This window comes from Acinonyx jubatus, chromosome A1 (assembly GCF_027475565.1).
Source record: "Acinonyx jubatus isolate Ajub_Pintada_27869175 chromosome A1, VMU_Ajub_asm_v1.0, whole genome shotgun sequence".
In the NCBI taxonomy this organism is placed as follows: Eukaryota; Metazoa; Chordata; class Mammalia; order Carnivora; family Felidae; genus Acinonyx; species Acinonyx jubatus.
Genome location: NC_069380.1, coordinates 150,217,569 through 150,239,530, shown reverse-complemented (window position 1 = coordinate 150,239,530; position 21,962 = coordinate 150,217,569). Strand labels below are relative to the sequence as shown.

The following is a 21,962-nucleotide window of genomic DNA, read 5'->3' as shown; positions in this document are numbered from 1 at the left end:
TGATTAGTTCCAAAATTGACAAAGCGCAACTTCAGAGGGAAATGGCAGGAGACAAATTTAGTAATTACTCCCCAATAGTCAAGAGGTACATGAAATAAACATCATTAATCATCAGGTAAATGCAAATAAAAATGACAATGGTTATCACCTCATACCTGTTAGAATGGCCATCATCAAGAAGACAAGAGATAACAAGTGTTGGCAAAGATGTGGAGAAAAGGGAAACTTTGTGCACTAATGATGGGAATGTAGTGGAGGTTCCTAAGAAAATTAAAAATAGAACTACCATGTGACCCAGCAATCTCACTCCTGGGTACGTACGCAAAGGAAATGAAAACAGGATATCAAAAAGATATCTGTACCCCCATCTTCATTGTGCATTATTCACAACAGCCAAGATCTAGAAACAGTCTAAGTGTCTGTTGATGGACAAATGAAAAAAGAAGATGTGAGATATATGTATCTCATATATGTGTGATATATAATAATATATCATATATACCCACCCACAAAAAGGAGGAAATCTTGCCATTTGTGACAACATAGATGGAACTTGAGGGAAATATATTAACTGAGATAAGTAAGACAGAGAAAGACAAATGCTATGTGATGCTACTTATATGTGGAATCTAAAAAAGCTGATCTTGCAGAAAAAGAAAGTATAATTATGGTTATCAGGGGCTGGGGGCTGGGACAATTAGGGAGATGTTGGTCAAAAGCTACAAACTTGAAGTTAGAAGATGAATAAGTTCTGAAGACCTAATGGACAGCATTGTGGTTATAGTCAACAATTGTGTATTATATACTCCAAAGTTGCTAAAGGACTATATTTTAAATGTTCTCAGCATAGAAAAGAAGAAATTGTGTGATGTGATGGAGATGTTAGCTAATACTATAGTAGTGGTAGTCACATTGCAATATATAACTGTCTCAAACCAGCATGTTGTACATCTTAAACTTATACAGTGTTACCTGTCAATTATTTCTCCATAAAAATTACTCTTTCTCTATTTAAGTAGTATGATGTTTATTTTTTCTGCTGTGTCTGAGCATCAGCCATATAGTGGCCATAAATACATGAAACACTTTGTTTTTCTTAAGGTATTTTTAGAAGTGTATTAATCTTTCTTTTATTAAGGGATATTGGCTTAGTAAAAATATTCATATGAAAGGCTCTGTAATCAAAATAAAAAACACATGACTTTGAGAATTTTACTTCCAGTAACAGCTAGTTGACTCAAACCAGTTCTCTCTGTCAGAAAAACTGAAGAACCCGATCAAAGTTTTTAAAAAGACATCTTTTTGAAAGTAGCAAAGAGCTAATAAAACAACGAGAAATAGGCCAAGATTTTGGAGAACTGAAATAAGCTGCTCAAAATTTCTTTTGCTTTGAGCTTATTTTCCCATTCTGAAAGAGCAGCTGCAAAACTAATTTGTTATTTTCGTGGTCTCATTCATTTGGGATGATCCTCATATCCTGATGAGGATGGAGACTCCAGCCTCCAGTTTAGCACTGGGTTCATGAAGAACTATGCTTCCAAGGAAGTGTGAACCAGAATGAAATCAGATGTTATAGGGACTTGCAGCCAGAATTTTATTACTTAGGATCAGAGAAACCCCCATTCTCTCTAACAACTCCCAGAAGCTATCACAGATAATCTGTGAAAGACAATGCTATTATTGTAGGTATCAAAATCATCTACCAAATAATTTATTAAATGAAGCTTGTATCATATAATTAAAAGTATCAAAGCAAGTACCAAACATCAGAAACAACATACAGTAGAAACAGATGCACAAAGACATGGGATTTAGGAACTCTCAGACTCAGACAATAAAACAATTACTCTAATTAGGGTTTTAAAAAATAAGAGGTAAGGGGCGCCTGGGTGGCTCAGTCGGTTGAGGTCCGACCTTGGCTCAGGTCATGATCTCACAGTTCATGAGTTCGAGCCCCACGTCAGGCTCTGTGCTGACAGCTCGGAGCCTGGAGCCCGCTTCGGCTTCTGTGTCTCCTCTCTCTATGCCCCTAACTCACTCGCATTCTGTCTCTGTCTGTCTCAAAAATACATAAACATTTAAATAAATAAATAAATAAATAATAAGAGGTAAGATTGAATAGTTTGGCAGGAAACTAGAAACTATAAAAATAACGTAGGAGAGACAAAATCTAAAACATTGAAAACACTAAATGCTGGTGAGGAAGTGCAGCAACAGGAACTTCACTGCTGGTGGGAATGCAAAATGGTACAGCCACTTTGGAAAGAGAGTTCGACAATTTTTTTTTTTACAAGACTGACCACACTTTTACCATACGATCTAACAATCACAATGTTTGATATTTACCCAAAGGAGTTGAAAATTTATGTCCACACAAAAACCTACACAAAGTTGTTTACATCAGCTTTACTTGTAATTGCCACAATGTGGAAGTAACCCAGATACCCTTTGGTAGGTGAATGGATAACCAACTGTGGTACACACAGAAAAGATAAAAGTGTTAGCACTAAGAATAAATGAGCTATCAAGCATGAGAAGACATAGAAGAACCTTAAAGGTATAGTAGTAAGTGAAAGAAGCCAACCTAATAAGACTACATACTGTATAATTCCAACTATATGACATTCTGGAAAAGGCAAAACTATGGAGACAATAAAAAATCAGTAGTTGCCATGGGCTGTGGGTCAAGAGGAAGGGTGAATAAACAGAGCACAGAGGATTTTTAGTGCTGTGACAATACTCCATATGGTATCATAATGATAGATACGTATCATTATACATTTGTTTGAACCCATAGAAGGTACAACAACAAGAGTGAACCCTAAAGTATACTCTTGTAACAAATGCACTACTGGGGTTGGAAATGTTGATAATGGTAGGAGCTATGCAAGTAGAAGTAGGGCATGTCCGAAATCTCTCTGAATTCCCCTCAATTTTGCTGTGAATCTAAAGAAACCAAAATCTTAATAAAAATATATATGTAATTAAAAAAGAAAAATTATACAATAAAAACTATGATAAAATAATTTCAGAATTAAGTTTATGGATATAAGAGAAAATTAGACACAGAGGAAGAGATATTAGTTAACTTGAAATAGATTAGAAGAAAGTCTTCAGAAAGAAGTATAAATAATATAAAGATGAAAAATACAGATGAAGGACAAATAAACTTAGGAGATTCAGAGAGAAAATCTAACATTACTTTCATTTGAATCTCAGAAAGGGAGAAAAGAGAGACTGGGATAGATGATATTTGATGAGAAAATATCAGAAAATACTCTAGAATAGGTGAAAGATACACATCTTCATATTTTAAAAGCCCTATGACTCACCAGTGGGCAAAAAAAATTTTTACGTGTTCTTTTAAACACATAGAGACACCCCAGAAAACCAGAGACAAATTTTAAAGCAGTTAGAGGAGACTATGTTTAAATAAGCAGTGGTTAAAAAGAGAGTTTACTTCGTGAGTGCAACAATGGAAACAAGAAGACAAAAGAGTTATGTTTACAATCTACTAGAAAAAAATAAGTTTTAAAACTAGGATTTAATACACAGTGGTACACACACCGTTGCAAATGAATGCAAAATGGCACAACAAAAGAATTAGTTACTATCAGGCTGTGCTAAGGAAAATTCTAAAGAATATATTTTAAGTAGAAGGAACATAATCGCAGAAGAGAAGTCAGAGATGTGGGTAAAAAGATGCTAAATGTGAAGATAAACCTAATGAATATTGGCTGGTTAAAACAACAACAACAATAATTTTTATGGGTTTTAATATATTTATGTTTTAATATCTTTAGTAACAGCAATTGATTATAAATTTCAGTTGAATAAATGGATTTAAGATGTTCCCAAGTCCTTTAATGTGTTGTCCTGGGGAAAAGGAAAAGTACTGCAAAGTACTCGATTTTGTTAAGAGTGCGTGTTTAAATTTTAGAGTATCTACCATTTTGCAGATGCTCTTGTTGCCCTGAGCTATAATCCACTGGCCCACTTGAAGATATCTGTTGGCATAGTAGACTGTCCAGCGTGCATGCTAATAACTTAATATAAGTGCTTACAACTCTCTTCTCTCCCTGAAGGGATTCTATAGCTCTCTGAAACTTATTTCACCACAATAGCCACAATATACCTTGTGCAGAAAAGGTAACTACTCCAAGGGTATCTCACAACCAATGTGGATAGAATTTGGTGAAAAATGACCTGACCACTCAATCCTCTGGGGCAATGATCCTGGAGTATGTCCCATGGGTTCTTAGAGAATTCACAATAGGGTTGACCCAATTTGTCTGCAGCAATGCCCCCACTCATTTGTGTTTCTTTTATTGGCTTCTCTCCCTTCTGTGTCTCACATTCCACACCCCTCCATTTCTTTCTGGGATTTCTTCCAACTTTTCGTACATAAACCCTTATCTTAGGGTCTGATTTTAGGGAAGCCCTAACTAAGGAAGTTGCATCAGACTTGGCTCTAGAAAACAGACTTTTAGGACATGATTCTGGTGTTGCATCCGTTGGCCAGCAGGTGATTAGAACCCAATCATTGATAATAAGTAGGTTGTGGAAAATCTTTTGTGTATTGTACTGTTACTATTCCCTAGATTATCACTGGAGTGAGCTGGCACACAGGTAGGTTTGGCAGGGAGAAAGTGCTGGCTTTTGCAACAGATCTAACACCTGAACAATGAAGGGGCATGGCAATTATAACCAACGTAGAGTTAGCTAGTTTTTCAACAGACTTAGAGGCCTTGAAAAAGGATAAAGTTAGATTTAGGTCAGCTATGAACCCAGAAGACTTCTGTGGAAGTATTTAAAGAAATTCTTCTGCATCTAGAGGGCTTAATATACTGTAAATCAGGCCCCCAAATAGTTATAAGGACATCCTTATGCACTTCCAGCGAGAATGTTATGCTAAAGTCAGGATGCTGATGAAGCACAGGCAGGACTTACGATCTGATTGGAAAGAAAATGGTGATATATTTGAAACCTTGAACCCCTAGATGTCGCTGAATCCTTCAGGCCAGCAGAAGCAGTCCTCTGCTTTGCTAGAGAACAGCCTCACCTTGCACTTTACTGTCAAAGGCAAGATGGATAAAATTCATCTACTGATCAATGAGGCTAGAATAACTTTGGTCTGCAAATCAGTGGCTCATAGACCATGGAATTCCTACAGGCTAAATAGAGAGGCAGTCAACAAATGGAGAGACAGTCAACTAACATTAGTTTCCTAACTAATCAAAATGATTATGAGTAGGTGAGTAAAAGGCTAATGTTAACCATCAAAGAGGAAGCCCTCTTAACTAGCCCGTTTAAATAGCAACCTAACTTTTCCTATTAAAATAGCTTTCCTATTAAAATTGCCCTTACCTACTTCTTTTATTTAAAAAAAAATTCTTTTAAGTTTATTTTGAGAGACAGCACCAGTGGAAGAGGGGTAGAGCGAGAGGAAGAGAGAGAATTCCAAGCAGGTTCTATGCTGTTAATGTAGAGACTGACGTAGGGCTCATCCTCACAAACCGTGAAATCATTACCTGAGGTCAAGAATCCAAGGCTTAGGGACACCTGGGTGGCTCAATCCGTTGGGTGTCCAACTTTGGCTCAAGTCATGATTTCAATCCTGAGTTGGACTTTGTGCTGACAGCTCAGAGCCTGGAGCCTGCCTTGGATTCTGTGTTACTCTCTCTCTCTCTCTGCTCCTCCCCTATTTCTCTCTCTCAAGAATAAATAAACATCAAAAAGAAAAAGAGTCCAGGGATTAAACAACTGAGCCACCCATTCGCCACTGCCGTTACCTAGTTTATATTATCTCCCCTCACACTTTCTAAGTGTGTGTTCTAACACTCTAGTTTTTCCTATTTGTTATATTTCTTTTTAATTGTTTACTTCCCCCACTATAATATATGTTCCACAAGGGCATTTTTGGGGGGTTCCATTTTGTGTATTTATATATCCCAAGCACCTAAAATAATGAATGTCACAAAGTAGGGACTCAGTGAACTTTGGTAAATGAATAGCCAGTTTTCTTCACTGCTGTAAAGATTATTATTATTATTATTTTTTTTTTTTCTGAGCAACACCATGATGCAGTGCGATTGGTCAATATCAATGGATGATTTAGAAAAAAAAAACAAACTCTATGAAATCTGTGGCACTGTAAAAATGTCCCTTTCTTTGTATGAAGCATGAGTACTTTCAGAAGGCATTCCTGGCAGGCTGATTATAAAAAGAATAGCTATTTTTTTTTTCCCCTAGGTAATTACTTTATACTTGTTTTGTAGACCCAGGGCTTGGGTTTTGTTTTGTTGTTGTTGTTGTTTCTCTTTACTATTATCCTATTGGATGTGATGAATTCTGTTTGTGTGTCATTGTAATGTCTAGAAATCCTTTGAGAAAAAAATGGGCTGTATTTATAAATATTAATTAGTTATCTTTCCAAATGAACAGTTCTGAATGTGCCTAGAGTTTGGAAGGGGTTAATTCACTATCCGACTTGCTTAACATACTGTGAGCAAGGGATATGTGTACTCCAAAGACCAAAGCAATGATGACATTAACCTTTTCTAGCCTAGCTCTATAAGGTACCTCACCATTGGTTCAAGTGGCTCTTTTTCTTTTCATTGCAACTAGCTGGAATTTTTATTAAGTGTCATTAATCAAAGGTGAAAAATTCTCAGAGCAGGAAAATTGTCAGTGAAACTGGCTGCTGTATGTGGGGGAAAAAAACAAATAAAAGGGTTTGATAATTATATATTAACTCAAGCATTAATAGTCTTTTCAAATCATCATAGGTTGTAGCTCCTCTTTGATTTTAGGGGTCTAATGTTGGGGGAAGACCTATTAATCTTTTTTTCCATTTCTTTGCTCTCTTAGTCATTGAACTGTTCAGGTGTTATTGATTAACGTAGCTTTCTTAAATGACAGGTGTGGTATGACAGTCAACGCTATTCCCTATGCTGTTTTTCTGGAATGACTCATGAGACATTCTAGAATGTGAGGAAAGAATAAGGATTTTGAGTTTTCTCATAAAAACAGATAGACTGAGCATTACTAATCAGCTTTTCTTTGGAGCACTGGTGTTGGGGCTAATTGGGATTAACTTTAATTTGTAATGTAAAAATTAATAAAGAGAACCTCACTAAAATGACATTGAGAGGTTCAGGATGGGGAATTCTCATGCTCTACCACTTATCATTAATTGCGGATCCAAGAGAAAGAGACGGACCTTACAGGGGAAACTGCTTTATTATCCCAGCAGGAGAAAACAGGGCTTTCCTGCTTTCCTGGCAACAGCTCAGCCAATGACAGACAGTCACAACTCAGCCAATGAGAAGCCGCTATATTTAGAGCTCTTAGTTTACTCCAATGGCCTTTTTGTTTATAATCGCTTTCCCCAACTTCCCCTTTTCCTCTATAAAAGAACCGGTGCCTCTCCTTTGTTCTGCCGAATAGTCTATAGTTTTGCTGTAGTTTGTCCTGAGTTATAATTTTTTATTTTCCACGCGTGAACCCATTTCTGCTGGTAAAGTAACTGACAGTGTTGTTTTTAAACTTAACAGTATCCAAAGTAAGAGCTATCCTCTAATAAACATGAGATTTGGGCCTTAGAAAGGTTTTTATTAATGTGCTCCTGTAAGCCTTTAACTGAAGTGACTGCCAAAAGAAATTCTACTCCAGATGTAGCGCATTGAGGCTTATGCTAGCTGCAACAAGTAGGTGAGTAAAACTTTATATTTTTAATAGGCTCACATCACAGAGAAAAGAGAAAACACGATCTTGAGAACAAGGGGAAAACAAGATCAGTAGAAAGTAGGTATTTAGAAAGGTAGACCCTGTAGGATTATATCATAGCCCAAAACTGCCAATATCATTTATTTTGTGGATTAAACATCTGTGCTTTGCAGTATGATTGGGGGATACACGTACAATGTGAGTTCTGTTTAGTTTGCAACTCTGGTTGTTTCTTCCTTCACACTGTTTGTGTTAGTTGCCCCTTGTGGGTGGGCTGCATAGTCTCTAATCCTCATAGTGTGCAAGTGAATTTGTGCTGTGCTTCTCTCAAACACACCTGCAAGAAATTTTAATAGCTTTAAAAACTGAAGATGTTTCCCTAACTCCCTGTTGCATAACAGTCCTGACTACCTGAGGTATCATCACAAAGCGTAATTTAATAATAGCTATGATGATGTAGGCACCTGAAATTCCATCTGGCAGTATATACTGTAGTAAGTTGTATATACATAGAGATTTTTTATAAACTAGGCTAATGTATTTACACTCTGTGTATACATGCTGCTTGCTCTTGCTTGGACATCCAAAAGAACATTTCAGCAAGTTGTAACAGTGATTCTACTACAAGTTGGTGAATGCTTTGACAAATTATGTCCTGTTTCATACCATTCCTTAACATTTAAATTTAGGTTACAATAAAATTGTATAAGTATTGAATGGGAAAAGTAATATGCTTCACTAGCTATAGTCTTTTTTGGAGCTGTTGATTCAAAAAAGCAAAAATAAAAAAATGCTATTTTCACTACAGTGTGTGACAGAGTTTAAAGATCTTAGCTTTCAAAATTATTTACTATATCTTAAAAAAATGGATGGCAGATTTTTTAGGGAAAGAAATAATTCTAAGCAGGGCTTAAAGTATTTTTCCTAGAGAGATCAGTAACTATTGAATGAATAAATAGATAACTCATGTATAGATAAATGAACTAAATGTGTAAACTCATTTAGACTAAAATTTATATTACACTTATTCATTTCTATATATATACAATTTCTATTTCAATTCTATCCCGGGAACAAACCGAATTTTCCAAGTGGGCAATATTTCTTGGCTCTTGGAAATCCCTATATGACCACACATCTTGTCATTAACTAGATACTTTGAAATTTGAATATATGAAAGATGAACAGTGTGTATGCTATGGCTGTGAACCATTTGTTTTCTGTCTGCTCTCTGTTTGTGTTGCTCTTTCACTTGGAGTTTCCTTATTAGAAATTATTTCTGGATTTAACTGGATCTCCTTATAGCTCATAGGATTTCTGGTGTGTGTGTGTGTAGGAGAAGGGTCGGAGGAACAGAGGTTAAGTCTAGATTAGAGAGGAATCTCCAAGGAGAATTAGCTATAGTTGGTGCTTAGTTTCCTGTTTTGGATGCTTCCAGCTTACTGCTAGCTCATTAAGTTTTTTTTTTTCATACTTGATAAACATATTAAGACTATTTTAACTCTTACTACTATAATTTATTGCTTAACGCAGCATATTAAGCTTTATCAAAGGCAAAAAACCAAAAGCTGTTTTCCACTAAGATGGTTTGTATGCCATTGAAGCTTCACCTGAATGCGTGTATGGTCTATAGTCTTCTTTCAGAACATGTGTGTTAAATTTTGAAAATTGAGCCTGAAACTTTGATCTGGTTAAACTAGTCATTATAAAGCAAATACTATCAGTCTGTTTCTTAAAAGAAATGATCCTTGTGAGGCTGCAGACGTCCAATGAGCTATCTTGAAATGTTAAAAATTTTTATTGACCTTGAGTTTAAAATGCCAAATGAATATCTCAGGAAACCTCTTTAGTCAGAATTGATTTAAAAATGTTGATATTTGGTTAGAAGTTTAGATTTAGTCAGTTCTTTCTGTTTTTTAACCTGATATTTTATCCATTTTATTGAAACCCTAGCTTTTTATCAAAGAAAGACTCAAGGGCATAATGTATGTCCTGTCTTTCTCACCCATATGGTTTTTCAGCAAACAAAAATCTCTAAAATAGAATAGGTTCTGTTTTATCAATACAAAATTATACAAAGCATTCTTTGCAGAATAAAAAATTCTGTGCCAGGTAAGAATGCATTCATCTGTAAATAATAGAAAATATCCTTAACAGTGGCCTAAGCAATGGTATTAATTATTGTAAATAAGAGGAAGTAGGGACAGAGAAGTTTGCACAACATTTCCACCATGCCAAAATAGATTTCTGCTTCTGCTACCCATTCATTCTGTGTGCTTGTTGCAAAATTGCCATCGAAACTCCTATTGTAGTTAGAAGAGGGGGTAGTGCCAGTAGGGTCTCAGTCCCTCCCCTCCCCGCCCCAAGAACACTGCTTGCCCAGATACACCCCAGGGAATTAGATCTTATTGGCTGGTATTTTATCACATGTGCATCTCTTGTTGCAAAGGAAGCTGGAACTCTAAGCATTTACCTTTTGCAAAACATAAGCAAATATTTAGTGTGTCCAATCTTTATGGTAGAAGTCAGTGAGAAAAAAAGGGTGGAGAATTATGTCAGCAGCATCTAATAGGATTTCCAATCTCTGTCTTATGTCTAATTTTAGTAATTTGACCTCAAAACAAATTTATGGGACGATAAAAGGATTGAGACATCTTTTGCACATTTATTGGAGAGTGTATAACTAAGAATAAATGGCATCATCTAGTAGGGCTAATATAAATTGTAATTTTACACAAAAAATGTTACTGGCTGTTTTAAAAAAATGAACTTAAGCTGTGTTAAGTCCATTTTAAAAACTTAGGACGAAAAATGGGGTTTTCTCTTTAAACAACCGTTCCAAACAATCCCTTTGCAGTAAAACATGTCAGCGGACCAGTGTGATGATTAGATAAGGATTTTTTGTGTGTGAGGATTTAGTTAAATGAGCACTAGTAGCACTACTAAAATGAGTATTCCTAACCAGTACTTGTTTTATTCTAGAGCAGCAACAAAATGGCAGAGACGACAGCTGCCACATCATATACATACACACACTCCTTCCTACACAAACTATGTTTTGTACATCAGATGCAGCATAAATACCATGGCATGTGGCAGTTGCTATGGTGACAAGTTTTTTTTTTTTTAATGAAGAGCAGATGGACTAAGCATGTAAAACTTGCACAAGTTGTTAGTAATCTGTGAGTTACTGTAGACTAGTTGATGAAGGAAACTACAGTCTAGCTTTTGTAATTCTTCCACATAATATGTTTAACCACCACTTTTCTCCTTGTCTTCAGTTCATTCTGTTTTGCAAGTGGCAGTGGAAAATTGTTAATTGTTTTTCCTGTACCGCAGGAATTATGTGTGTATATAATAGACCTACATATATATCCATTATATATGTATTCCTTCTTTGCCAAATAAATTTCTGTTGTGAAGCTTTTAACTCTTTAGCTGAATACATAAGTATTTCCAATGGGCCCATACAAGTACATTTCATTAAGTCTAATTCACACAGCATACGTGATAGTTTGAGAATGGTTTCAAGTGTGAAATGCTTACAACTGGTGAGCAATTGGCTTTCTCTATACTACAAGTGCCGCATAACATACAAGTGCTATAGGACATAAAATTTTGGATTAGTTTTTGTTCTCTTTGTCCACTCATCCAGTCTAGGCAGGCCTAGTTCTGAAGTGTCCTAATCATGTGTTGTTCCCAGCTGCTTATGGAAATGGACAAGAGGGGAAAACCCTCAAGGAATGCTTGCGCTATTATCATCAATGATTTTTTTGTATTCAGTAATTTCTATATTTATCTGTAAAATCAAATAGCAAAGGAGTTTTAACATAACTCAGCAACTTTGTGGTGTGCACCCCACCCAAGGCAACATAGGATGATCACACTTTCAGGGATAAGGCACGGAACTGCCTTTGGGGGCAAGAGAATCATGGCAAAAATAAGACAAACAAGTGTCCCTAATATGACATAGACCCTAAAGTCATTAAGGAGGGAGCTGTTGAGGATCCAAGCAAAAAGAGATCATCATGGATAATGGCTTTCTTGGATGTCTCCTGATGATTTGGCACTATTGGCTTTCCACAAATCTTTATTAGATCTTCTCTCCAAGCATGTGTTTTCCTTCACTTTCCTGTTTTGTTCATCTCAGATGATGAATTCTCTATCACCTAGGCTATGGAAATATTATAGGAAAGTTGGTTCACATGGATAGAGAATCAAATGATATTAAATTCACTTTAAGTAGTCCTTCGGCTCTTCCTTGAGCGTTTCCTCAAGATGAGTCAGGCTTATTGTTAACCTTTATACTTTCTTTTCTGTACAAGGATAAAACAGAGTAGAGAGATTCGCGATTAGCAGTTCTTTTATATTCTGAGCATGTAAAGACGTCCCTTTGGCTTGCAACCCTGGTTGCTATTTTAGATGCTGTGATGACATGTACTTCTGCTTCAACCAGTAAGAGGCTTTGTGATGTGACGCTGCAGTATTTAAGAGCCAAGCTCTGCTGTGTGTTTAATGACTGATGCACTGCCCTTATTGTCCAGGTGTTCTCAGACGTGCCTCATGGCAAAAGCTGATTCTTATCTTCACAGAGTATTCATTAGAGACTCAACTGTTGCTACTTCTGAGAACAATGGCAGGTTGCAAAAGCTGGGCCACAAACCCTTACTCACTAATTTATTAACTTATCCGTTTAACATCTATTTGTTAAAATGTACTATACACCAAGCTGGTACGGGATACTTGAAGTAAAGACGTTAACATGACATACTTCTGTTGCTTATATTCTACAAAGGGCAAAAAAATAAACACGTATTTTCTTTTTTTCCCCTAATGGTGATTGCAAATTTTATCTACTATAAGGTGGTAGCCTGGGTTGATGTGACCGAGAACAACTGGGGAGGATCATTTAGATAAGGTAGACAAAGTCAACAGAAAGAAATGTTTGAGGTGAGAGCATATTCCCAAATTGAAGCTGGAATTAAAATAACAGTTTCCATTTTAGGCCTAGGTTGCCTACGTTTTGTGTGTTCTGCAGCACTTGGTAAGGAGTCAGTGTGAAAAAATCTGAGATTAAAAAAATTCACTTTTGTTCTTGTGTTATCAAGAGAGCACCAATTATGTTTTCAGTCTTGGAACTGATTAAGTACTGCATGCTTTGAAATAAGCACAGTAATCATAGTGGGTTTTGAAAAATGATGATTTCACTTTATTGTATGTAAGCCTAAAATAATTATATAATTATAGAAAGGAAAAAAAAAACAAGAAAAAAAGTCCTTTCTCACCATAAATATTCTGAATCTGAAATATATTTATTGTTTCTTAATGATAAACTCAATGTCCTAGGAGCGTCTGGGTGGCTCAGTCGGTTAAGTGTCCGACTTCTGCTCAGGTCAGGAACTCCTGGTTTGTGAGTTCCAGCCCCGCGTCGGGCTCTGTGCTGACAGCTCAGAGCCTGGAGCCTGCTTCGGATTCTGTGTCTCCTCCTCTCTCTGCCCCTCCCATGCTCATGTTCTGTCTCTTTCTGTCTCTTAATAATAAATAACGTTTTAAAAAATGATAAACTCAATGTCCTTAATCTTGCAAAAAGTCCATTAGTTAAAGGTAAGTGTATCCATACTGTTTTAGCACCTAAGAGATGAAAATATACCCTCTAGAGTTTTAAGAGAATCACATAAATGTCCTACCCATGCTGGATTTAAAACTCATGAAAGTCTCACTTACCAAGAACCAATAGACAGTAATTACTGTAATCATACTGCATTCCTTAATAAATTAACCCTTTGCTCCATGGGAAGCTAACAAGAATTAAGTATGCTTTGACTTCCAGAGAGTTACATGTATTTTTATATTTCCAATTCATTACAAAAATAATTGTGGACTCTAATTTTGTTTAACTAGTGTGCTGCTTATAATTGCAAAATAGCTGTTAAACAATTGCTGCAAAGTCTCGACGATGTAAGACATTAATGACTGTTCAACCTCTAGTAAGACACTTAATGTGGAAGGACGTGAGAGATTTATAATTAAAACAATCTTCTCAATGAACAGTTTGCTCAGAAAACAAACAGCTCGCCTTTACCTTGGCACTAGTAATTGACAATTAATTGACAACATTGTTGACAGTGCATTTGACTATGCTTTACCACTTACTAGAAATAGGATTTACTTCCATAATAACATCACACTACTTGTGATATTATTAACTGTAACTCGCTGGCAAAAATAATATATGATTGAACACTCTCTTCTTATCAGTACCATTAGTCAGTGTTAATCAGTGCATTGGAGAAGCCTGCATTGTTACTCGTTTTGAAGTTCTCTCTTTATATTTCCACAAATGCTGTGAGATGAACAGATGAAGAAAAATTGAGTCCACATAAAAAAAGAGATTTGACTGTTAAAATCATAGCATAGCTCTGGGAAATTTTTTCCAAGACTGTTCTTATCAAATGAAAGTAGATTATTCATCACAAATGAAAAGGGTCTAATGTGCTTATTTTACATGCAACTATGGTGGATTCCAAAGCACCAGACCTTGTAGCCTCTTGTCTTCAAAGGTACAGTCGAACTTTTATGTTTTCTGATATTTAGGCACAGAAGTGTTTTCAGTGTGCTAGTCTTGTAGACTAACTAGCCTCCTCTGTGCTGATCCTTTGAGAACTGAGAAGTAGGTGGGGTGGACATGAATGGTCTCTTCACCATTTCTGCAACCTTCTTCCCCGTCAGCCCTCCTCCATGCACCTGTCTCACTTTGGGGATACAAACTCTATATTTGAGAAGATACGAGACTGAGACCTAACATTGTCACTCAGCATCCTGTCCAGCCAGTGACAAGTTAGGTATAACTCTCCAAACGTCAGTCTTCTTATCTGTAAAATAGGTAAACTTAACAACACCTACCCTGAATACCTCACAGGATTCTCTTGAAATCACAATGAGAGGTGTTTTGTGAAGGTGCTCTACATACGTAAGTCATTGGTGCTTCCAAAACTGGATTTTAGTTCACATAGGCAGCGTAGTGTAGTCAATAGATCAGTGGATTTGGAGACTGACAGATTGGTTTGAATATTGACTATTTTTAATAACCTGCATGTCTTCAAGTGGGTCACTAAACTCCCTAAGCCTCAGCTTTCTAATCTGCAAAATGGAGGAAAAAACCTACATTGCAGAGATAATGGGAAGAGTAAGTAAAATAGTATGTGCACAATTATTGGCTTTCTGTAGGTATTCAGTAACTGCTGGTGATTACTAATGACAATATTGAAGGAATTATAGGACTTTTGTATACTCTATTTTTTTCTCTGATGTTACACATAATAGGCATTATTAGCCTCGTAAGCACTTGCTGTACCATTGATGAAAAAGAGGACAAAATTGCATGTTTCTTTGTTGCATAAAAGCCCAGTCTTTTTAAATACATGCTTGTATTTTATGTTTTTGTTTTACATTGTTTTTTCAACTCATCATTTGGTGATAAAAGCCTCTATATTATCTATTCTGTATCTGCGACGTAGGCTTCACTACTGTACTAGTCTTCTATTGTTGCTTGTTATGACAGATTACTGCAAATTTAGAGGCTTCAACAACACAGGTATGTTACCTCACAAGTCTGTAGGTTGGAAGTCTGAGCATGGTATAGCTGGGTTCTCTGCTCAGCAGGATGAAATAAAGGTATTGGCAAGAGCTATGAATGCATCTAAGACTTGTGGTCTTTGTCCGAGGTGGCTGGTTGTTGGCAGAATTTATTTCAATCTGGCTGTAGGAGGCAGGTCACTGATTTCTTGCTGGCTATAAGCTGGTAAGTGGGGTGTGACAGTCTCACTTTCCTAGACACTGCTTGCCATCCTCTGTATTTGTCTCTATAACGTGGCAGTTTGCTTCTTCAATGCCGTGGGGAGAATTTCTGTGTTACGTTCTCATTCACAACACAGGTCAAAGTGAAGTAGCAGTGTTACAAACCATGGACAGGGATCAGGGTGAGGGTACTGCGTGGAATCCTACTTCATGCAATTATTGAATGACCCGCGCCTCTTTCCTCTATGTCTCCATGGCTGTACCATCTTCTGAGCTCCCCGCATCCCCTTAACTCAGCCAATAGCTAAGCAGTGAGCCTCAGACTAGATCTGGATGGTCATATACAGGATGATTTTACATTAAGGCAAAGTGGGTAGACCGCTTTTTCCTTCTTCTAGCAAGTCATTCTCAACATTCCCTTGCCATGAAATCTAGAAAGGCTGTATTAAAATGTATACAATTTCCTTGAGAAAAGGTCATTCATGTAATTGTGCAGATTTACTTGTTTATCAGATTAGCTACCTTTTGTGGGCCCGAGTGAAAGGAACAGAGACGGAATGTGTTCCTATGGCAGAAAAGCAAAGGTAGCTAGAAATATTTAGATAATGGGATGTTTGCCAGGGAGGTATAGATATTGTAGTTAGTAGACATGGGGTTAAGAGAAACAAGGGATAACAGCAAACAACACTAAGAACTAGAAATGACATACCTTTTTCATTGCCTTTGAATTTGGTCTAGAAGAGCCTGTCCAACAACAGAAAGATGAAGTTTAATAATAATAATATACTTATAATATTCATATATGTAATACTAATAATGAACAATTAGATTAATATGAAGTGTTGTTTTGTAGCATCTTATTCTGACATTTTTAAAGTTTCCATTCACGCAGCTATGTTATCAGGACAGAAGAGATAATATGGAGACACAATCAGTTTACTATTTGTTCTACAAATAGACAGCAGGGGATACAGTAGGCCTGCCATGCCTTGAGCACATAAGCCTAGTTTCACTCTTTCATACCTAATGCTTAATATGTAATGCAGATTCTTACCTTCATGTTATTCTGCCTTATTGTATAAAACCCTCCCAATTTCTTTTGGTCAAGGTTGAGCTAGTTACACCATTCATTGTTCCATTCCTAATGCATTGACATTTTTCTATAGTAGGGAAGTTAATTGCCATGGTGACCATGGTATGTACACAGTCAGTGATACTAGATTTCTACTCTATTTTGCCAAATTCCAGGTGTGTTCTTTGCTCATCCTGCTTTTCAGGTGTCAGGAAAGCTGTCATTCTGAAGTATCCTCCTTTGTATTTTTTTCTCCACCACGTCCCTGTGACCAATATCAATCCCTGTTAATCTAATTATTTAATTCTAGTATATGAACATTGGTACATTTTTCTCCAACACAGTGAGTTCCTCTTCTGAGAAATATTGTCAACTAAGCACTTTTAAAACAATTTCCTTTACTTCATCTTGTCAATAAGACTTTGGAGTTGTTACTATTTCCCTGTTTTTGAGATAAGAAAGGGCTAAAGAAAGTGAGTGATGCACCCAAGGACACAAGCTGAAAACAGTTGAAAACATTGTAATGTTTATGTGTTCTGGTTGCAAGTCTAGTGTTGTAAAAAATTATGCTATACTTTTCTCAGATCAATTATATTTTGCCTGAAATAAGTATTGGTTCTATAATTTTGAATTTTCTATTACAATTGTAGTTTTATGGTAACATGAAAGCTTTTCCAATTTATTTTATTATGTAATTTGAGAATAAATGCTGTTAAAACTAAGCATAGAATAGCATTTAATTATTACTTATATACATAGGATCAGATGAAAACTAGATCTGTGTTCATTTCAAATTAAAGTTCTGCATGTGTTGTATTTTCTAGGCAGGTATTTAGTGAATTATTTAATATATTTAAACATCATTCCAAATGGCAATATTTGACCTTAAGTATAGTAGCTTTTTTCAATGAATATGTGCTTTATTTTCCTTATGATTATACATAAAGATATTAATTGTAGAACATTTGGAATGTACAGGATAAGTTGATTTCTGTGGTATTTGGTTACAGGATCTCTTAATACCTTTTGCTGTTCTCAGTATGTATTAGGCACCCAGGGAGACTTCTTTCACAAGTGAAGTCATGGGATGTAAGGCAAAGTCCACCCTTTTACACAGCAAACACGTGTCTCATATGGACACTATATACCATACTTGTTTGATGTAGTAAACTTTTTTTTTTAGAAAATAAATTTGAGTGTTATTTTACTGATAATAATTGTTATGCCCAGAATTCGTGATCCCCAAATACCGCCAGGGAGCCGAGTCCGATGTAAAAGCAAAAGAGCCTTTATTCAAGCTAGCTCTAGCTCAATCCCCTACCTGCACCAACGCAGCGGTGAGATACCGGGGAGAGAGAGCGAGTTTCAAAAGGACAAAGGTTTTATTGGGGCCTAGGGGCAGTTGGTGAGGTAATGGCTGTGGCCTCAGCCGATTGGCTGGGGAAGGGTTGGAGTCCTGTTAGGCAGGTGAGCGGGAGGTTACTCAAGGGGAGGAGGTGTGGTCAAGGTGAAGGACACAGAGCAAAATGGAGTCGGCCAGCATAGGCCTGCCATTTCAATAATCATTATGAGAAATGACTAGGAAGGAGGAGAAAAAGTTACATCCCACACTAGGCCCCTATCTTTGGTGGTTTTTCTGTGAAATCTCACTGCCCTTTATTTGTCTCCCCACCATTTTCTGTGTCTTAAATGTTAGGTGGGGACCAATTATTCATTCGAAAAGTAGTTATCAAGTGAATACTAACTTGTAGATCTTAATCTAAACATGACTTTTAAACTCAAGTTTTTATCAGTTAACTTAGGTATAGTCTCGTGTCCTTGTTGAGAGTGAAAGCTGAGTAGTGAATTCAGTGTTCTACCTAAAGTCAAGCTTGGGGTATTACAATGGAAAAAAAAAAAAAAGGTATGTGCTACCTCTGTGTATCCATTCCTCCCCTAGGTAAGTCTGGTTTTTGTAAGGGGCAGTGGCATCTACATCTTTGAGTGGGAACATACTGGAAGATTCTTTGGAGTTACAGTGATGCTCATTATTGACCCAAGTAGCCATACAGACCATTTTCCCCATCTTTATGAGGGTAATACAGTTCTGAAAAGTACATCATACAGGTGGTTTTCAAAAGTAAAAAATACATAATTAACATCTCTTTCTGGAAGAAATTTATATGCATTCCTGAGCCCAAGGTGATACTTTTTTTTTTTTTTTTGCTAAGACAACACCAAATTCCATTGAGATGAACAAAATTAATAGGCAACACTAGCTATCTTAACACAACCTAGTAAATCATGTTACCTTCAAGTATTACTTTATCACTCTTGATCTGCTATCATTCAGTTCTTTTGTAGCTATTACCAACATATATTTACGACTATACTTGTACACATACCATATGTATGATACTCATTTTTTAGGTATTTTAACATTTGAACCTTTAAGTCATAAATAACAACAAAACAAAAATGGTGAAGATGAAAAACAAATTGAAAACAATGAAAATGATATCACCAGTGGGTCTTCTGTTTTTGGAGACTCTAACATTTTCAACTAGACAGATTGCTTTCCATGGTTCTGCTATTTTCAAAAATAACTACCGTAAGCACATTATATTTCAATTGGTGCATTGCCAACTATGTTTATGGGATGGATTTCTACACATTGGGTTCATGGAACATTGTAAATGGTTTAGACACTTATTTCCATTGGCTCACAGAAATGTCTCCTTAGTTCACACTTGTTGGCAGAATGTGACACTGCCCATTTCACCAGATCTTTGTTATAACTGAGTATTATTTTTCAAATATTCACCATTTTACCAAGTAAAAGTATGTATGTTTATAATTTTCATGGCTTTTCCTACCAAAGAGGTTAAGCATTTTCCCATGTGCCTCATAGTTGTGTGTGTGCGCTTCTGTGTGTGTGGGTGCATGTTTGTGTTTGGGGGTAGGGTGCTTGTGTCATTTACTTATTTCATGGCCCTTTTTTCCAGTTTTATTTTTTTGTTTTTGTTTTTTTAATTTCCATTATACTTTTGTTTATAGTGTTTTCAGACATCAAAAGTCTTATGATGGCATGGAGGCAAATTTTTGTCATAAAATGTCTAGGAGGGTTTCTCTGGTACAATGTGATTTTGATATAAGAAGATTGTCTGAGCAGGGTCACTCTATAGCAGTAGATGTGTTCTGTAATGATGTTGAAGTCTCTTCCCTTCAGATCCCAGTTGTGTACATTAAGAACATGCCAGACTATCCAGAAACCAGGGAAACCTAAGTACTGACCTGACAGAGGGCAAAATCTGTCTTGAACAGCATTGTTGTCAACAAGAAGCAGTGGAGGTGGTGAACTGATCTTTGGCTTCCTCTGGTTGGTATGTGGAAAAAGAATACAGTATTTGAAGTGTTGGGTGAGGTCTTCAAAAGGAAGATATTAGACTTCTAATAGAGTATTTGAGTGCTTCAGCATTTAATTAAAATTAAAAAATGGCTCTATATACTGAATTTGTTTGAGTAGGCTATATCATTTAAGGAGTATACAATAAATTTTTGACCCGAGTCTTTAGAAATAGTGTATGTTCATCAGTTAGTATAATATTTGGTTCAATTGTATTCCTGTGATTGAATTTCCAGTTTACCTTAGATAAATATTGCCATTCTGCTCTATCTTACAGGTTTTTTTCTGATAATTTTTATGTCTGTTTGATATTTCAGTATTTTTTGTTTTTTTTTTTTTAATCTTATTTCTCCAGAAAGCAGAATTCTAACCCAAATTTATAATCTTGGAATTTAATAAGTAAGTTTAAAACTTCTGTTTAGATTCATGGCTGCTACTTTTGATCTAACAGCTGTCATTTTTATTTTGCTTTCTATTTTTCATATTTGCCTACTGTTTGCTTTTCTCATAGATACTGCCCTGATTTTTAAATTTTGTAGCAATTTGGAATAAAAAAGCATCCTTTATATTGCTCAAATTCTCATATTCAAGGAAAACTGAGTCTTGGGAATCTTTTTGTCTTTTGGGCACAAATGTAGCAAGATTTTATTTTACCCAATATTATTTTTAAAATTTTTTTTACATTTATTTATTTTTTGAGACATAGAGCATAAGTTGGGGAGGGGCAGAGAGAGAAGGAGAAACAGAATCTGAAGCAGGCTCCAAGCTCCAAGCTGTCAGCACAGAACCTGACACAGGGCTCGATCTCACAAACTGTGAGATCATTACCTGAGCCAAAGTCGGACGCTTAACTGACTGAGCCACCCAGACACCCCAATTTTACCCAGTATTATACTCCCAAAACTTTCCCCCCTATACTTTGCTAATATATCCCTGGATGTTCAACCTGTATTTGTGTTAAGTTGTTAAATTGTTCATGTTTTACATAGCACATTTTCTTTTTCATGTTTTTTACATTTACATTTTATTTTAAAACTACTTAAAATAATTATTTATGTAGCTAAAAATGTACATATTTCACTTCTAAATGAAAGATCTATTATGACACCATCTCCCAGATTTTGAATTCTTATTTTTGTTCTCTCAGTAGACTAGATTATAATCTAAATTATTTTTAATAATAGACTTAACAAATTTTTTTTAATGTTTATTTTTGAGAGTGAGAGAGTGTGAGTGGGGGAGGGGCAGAGAGAGAGGGAGATATAGACTCCAAAGCAGGCTCCAGGCTCTGAGCTATCAGTACAGGCCCCCCAATAATAGACTGTTTTTAGGGAAGTTTTAAGTTTAGAGAAAATTGAGAAGCTACTATAGAGAAATTCCATGTACCCAGAGCCAATTTCCCCTATTAATAACATGTCAAGTTAGTATGGTACATTTATTACAATTAATGAACTAATATTGATATATCATTGTTCAAGTCCTTACTGTATTCATATTTCCTTAGTTTTACATAATGTCATTTTCTGCTCCATGATCCCATCCAGGATACCATATTACATTTAGTCATCGTATCTTCTTAGCAACTCTTGGCTGTTAAAATTTCTTAGGCTTTGCTTTTTTGTGATGAGATGACCTTGACAATTTTGAAGAGGATTGACCAAGTATTTTGAAGGATGTCCCTCTATCAGAATTTCTTCTAATGATTCAAATGGAGTTACGAGGTTATGAGAGGAAGTCCATGGAGATAAAGTGCCATTTTTATCACATCATATCAAGGATACTGTTATCAGAGTTCTCCAGAGAAATATAACCAACAGGATTTATATAAGGAGAATTATTTTTGAGCAATTGGCTCATGTAATTGTGAATTTGTAGGGTGGTCCACAGGCTAGAAACTCAAGCTGGAGTTGATGCTGCAATCTTGAGGCAAAATTTCATTTTCTAGGAGAAACCTCAGTTTTTGCTTTAAAGTCTTCAACT

General features: G+C 36.1%; 1 long non-coding RNA gene across 1 annotated transcript in view; it reads left to right on the top strand.

Moving 5' to 3' along the window:
* Positions 1-6,983: 6,983 nt before the first annotated feature.
* Positions 6,984-21,962, top strand: part of LOC128316099 (uncharacterized) — a 149,084-nt gene continuing 134,105 nt past the window's right edge. Inside the window, exon 1 of the long non-coding RNA XR_008299605.1 lies at positions 6,984-7,713. This is a non-coding gene — a long non-coding RNA (uncharacterized LOC128316099). The remainder of the gene's footprint in view (positions 7,714-21,962) is intronic.